The sequence below is a fragment of the Silene latifolia genome, chromosome X (genome assembly GCF_048544455.1).
Source record: "Silene latifolia isolate original U9 population chromosome X, ASM4854445v1, whole genome shotgun sequence".
Taxonomy (NCBI): Eukaryota; Viridiplantae; Streptophyta; class Magnoliopsida; order Caryophyllales; family Caryophyllaceae; genus Silene; species Silene latifolia.
The window spans coordinates 59,406,473-59,410,952 of NC_133537.1; positions in this window are offsets into that span (position 1 = coordinate 59,406,473).

Genomic DNA, 4,480 nt, shown 5'->3' on the forward strand with positions numbered 1-4,480 from the left:
TAACTTTTTCAAAATATCGTTGTATGTAAATATAAAACATTATGAGATACTCAAATTAATCATCTCTACAAATAAAAAATATTTCAATAAATACAATGAAAATTATACTCTATTTGAAGCATTTTTCTGCAATAAACATAATAATTTACATTTTAGAATTTTTATCAAAATATTTTTTTAATAAATTTAGAATCAAATCACCGTAATTATTTAATGTAATTTTATAATAAAATTTATTAAGCTATAATTAATATTTAGCTAAGATTTATACAGCATTTATTATGTTTGTATTTAATGTTCTGTTGTAATTAATACTTGTATTTATGGCTGGGTTGACACGTGACGCATCCACAACGCTTCAACCCAGTTTTATATATATATATATATATATATATATATATATATATATATATATATATATATATATATATATATATATAAGATTAGGAATAAATATCCAGAGAATTCTAGAACACTCCGGAATATTCCGACTCGGCATTTAAACGGTTTTTAGAAAATGAAACGGTTTTTTACCCGGACTCCAAATAAACTCTAATTACTGTCAAAACGACCGTATCAGCGCGTAGATAACGACCATGAGTTTGACTCGAGTGTTTGAGCTATCACTTGTCGATGAACTTACGAACTCTCATAAAATCGTTCCGCGTATCAAACATGCGGCCCAATCATCACTAGGTGGTTGGCGGGAGGTCCAAAAATGAGGTAACTACATTTGGGTCTAATGTATCCCTTATATATCAAATCATCTAGCTGTTTCTTCAGTTCCACTAACTCCTTAGGACCCATGCGGTACGGGGCCTTAGAGATTGGTCTCGTCCCTGGTTTCAACTCCACACTGAACTCTATCTCCCTCTTTGGTGGCACACCTGGTATCTCCTCCGAAAAAACATCTCCACCACTGGTATCTGATCATCTGTCGAACTCACCTTACTATGGTCTCTCACATGGCATAGAATAAAAGGACACCCCTTCCTCAGATAAGACTTCAATGTTACCGCTGCAATCACTTTGACTTTGGGTTTGACAACAAACCCACGATAAGACACACTAACTCCCTTAGGACCTCTCAAAGAGACTCTCTTTTGGTGACAATCTATTCTAGCCTTGTACTTACCCAGTCAATCCATATCAACTATCATCTCAAAACTATCCATAGGAAATTCTAACAAATCCACAAGAAGGTCAACCTGCCTAACTATCATAGATACACCCTTATACAACCTCCTACAAGATACAGACTCACCCGACGGTATAAAAACCTCATTTTTTACAGACTCAAACTCTCTTAAACCCAAAAGCTTAGCATGACTCGACAATATAAAAGAGTGTGACTCCCCCGAATAAAACAAAACAAAGGTAAAAACACCATTAACAAGAAAAGTACTCGTGATTACTTGAGCATCATCCTCAGCAGCTTTCTTGTCCATCATGAATAACTTGCCACTGGTCTTTTGTCCACCTCCCTGGACAGTACTAGCACTAGTAGATGGCTTGGCAGCCGACCCCTGGTGGTTGTTAGCTGCTAGTTTGTGATAAGAATTACCGCCATTGCGGTTAGATCCCCCGTTGTTGTTACTCTGACCACCCTGATTGTTCCATGACCCAGTCGGCCTGTTGCTAGCATAACTCTGAGACGGACCCTGAGAGAAATTCCCCTGTGATGGCCTCAGAAAACCCCTTCCCACAGCACTATTATACTCATGTCTCTTGTGGCCCATACCGCCATAGTTGCAACAAGATATACCCCAACTGCTCCTACCACCACCTCAGCCACGCCCATAGGAAGCTCCACCACTAAACCCTGATCCCGATGAGTAAGCCCTCGCTTGGTTATGGTTGCCCCTCTTGTAACTGGACTGACCACCACCCTCACTCTTAGCCTTCCTCTTCTCGGGACCTCTCTCCCGGTTCTCCTTGGCCATTTCGACCAATCTCTCAGCTCTTCCTGCCCTCTCATACACTTCCTTAACATCTGTAAAGACCCCGACCGGTAGCTTCACCATAATCTTATAGGTCAAACCCTTCTCAAATCTCAGCGCTAAGTTCTCTTGACTCAACTGTTGGAGTATGTGTCCTCAACAATAGTGCGATCACATTATTGAAACTCATAATAAGAATACGTAAAGGGATGATTCATTTTATAAGTCAATTGATCAACATTAATCGGTAATGATTGGCTGACTAGAGTTTGACATTACTGTCGTTTATACGGTGGTGATCAGTTGATCCCTAAAGGTCACACTTGAGTGACGATCCCCTTAATAGATAAATTTAATTAATTGTATATTGATACAGATTAATTAATGCCTTAAAATGGAACAATTCACGAATGTGAGTAAGAATATGAATCTTGTTGTAATTCGATTAAATGAGATTCGTTTTAGTAATTAAGATGTTATATTACTAAAATATATTGTTTATGAAACAATTAAAATAAGAATGAACGGTTAATTATAATTGCAATATGTTGTAGATTATATTAACATGGACCATTTTATTTACTTGTAATTGAGAATTAGTAGTCAATTGTTGTATATAATTAAATTAATATATGTAATGATATTTAATTGTTAAATATGCATTAATATTATTAATAACATGTTACATGTCACATGTCACACATTATATAACAAATTGACAAAAATAAAATGGACTCCATATTAATTAACCTAGGAAAACTGGTTTTGTGGGATGGTTTAGGTAAAATGGTAAAGTTATTTTATTAGTGGTAAACATAATGATTACCCTCTAAAACCTAAACCACACCCTAGCAATTTTGAGAAGAACAATTGATAAAGCAATATGGGCATGCATTGGCTCACTCCCTCTCCCCTCCCAACCGGGTTTCCTCCCCCTTTTATGATAAGAATTGTTCTTATTTTCTACATTCATTCTTACACAATTTTCATACTTCTTACTCTTCACTCTTCTCTAAAATAAGTTTTAGAAAATAAATTGTTCTAATATCTAATATACAAATTACTAGAAGTAGTAATACAAATAATATTAGATTATATTTTATGGATGTCTATTAAACTAATCTAGTTAATTACTTAGTAGTTTTAAGGGGGTTGTCTTGGTGCAACTATAAGGAGGTTCTCATACTTTTGGGACAAAAGGAATCATCCATTATTTAAGCTCAAGAACAAGTAAAAAAGGTGTTCTTACTTGTGCCCTTAATATCTGATTTCCGTAATGTAAAAAGTATTCTTCTTAATCTTTGTTTTATTTTGTTATGCATGCATAAGATCAACATCTAGTTTTAAAAATTAAATTAGATTATTAATTAAAAGATTTTATTTAGAGGGTTATAGAATCCTTTCAAGTGGTATCAGAGCAAATGGTTGTTGCATGCATAATCGGTTTGGTTTTTCCGAGATATTTGTAACTTAATTAAAACTAAAATTTGTGATTTATGAAGATAAAGTCACGAAAATTTTTGCATGTCATAATTTCTGGTCCTAAAATGAATTTAGGTCATTTTGATAATTTTTGGTAATTTTTGGCTCATTTTAATGATTTTTAATAATTTTATTACATTTTAATGTATAAAATGGTGTTTAAAATGCTAAAATTAGTTAGACTAAGTTTCTAACCTTGAATGTTTTATATGACCTCACATGCATATTTTAATTATTGTATATAAAATTTCGTATTAATGTGATTAATATTGCATGATTTATGATTTTTATGAGATAAAAATGACATAAATGGAAGTAAAATGGTTAAAATTAGTTAAACTTCGAAAAAGGCCATGAAATTTTAATATGTTGTCACATGCACATTTTACTCACTGGTTGTAAAACTTTAGATGAACTTGATCATTTTGCATGATTTATGAATTTTTAGTGTAAAAATGACATAAATAGTGACTATTTTAGCAAAAATAGTTAAAGTAAAATACATGGCATGAGAAAATTATTTTAGGTTGCATAATTATCTCACATTTCAGACCTAAAGTTAGAACATTTATTGATTAATTTTCGTATGCTTTAGATGTTTTATTTGATAAAACAGATAAATAGCAACTATAATTTTCTCGATTTAAATTCGAAAATTTTAACCTTCATTTTTGATATTATGATTGTCATGGAATTTTTCTAGAATGTTCAAAAATTTAAAATTCAAATTTTGAAATTATAGTAATTTAATTTGGATTTATATCATAAAAGGTTATGATTTTAAGGTCAAAAATGAGCATAAATGATAAAATAAGTTGAATTATTGTCAAACAATTGAGTGATGACTAATTTTTGAGTCCTAAGATGTTAGGATAATTAACTTGGACTAAATTAGATTTTAGTAATATTTTGTGATTTTAATAAGTTAAAAATCCCGAATATCCATGAAACCGGACTATATTTTCGATATAAATTAAATAGGGCGATTTGGCGCATAATTTGGCATGTTAAATACATATTATAATGCTGCATATTTCCTTGATGAATGTTAGTTTATT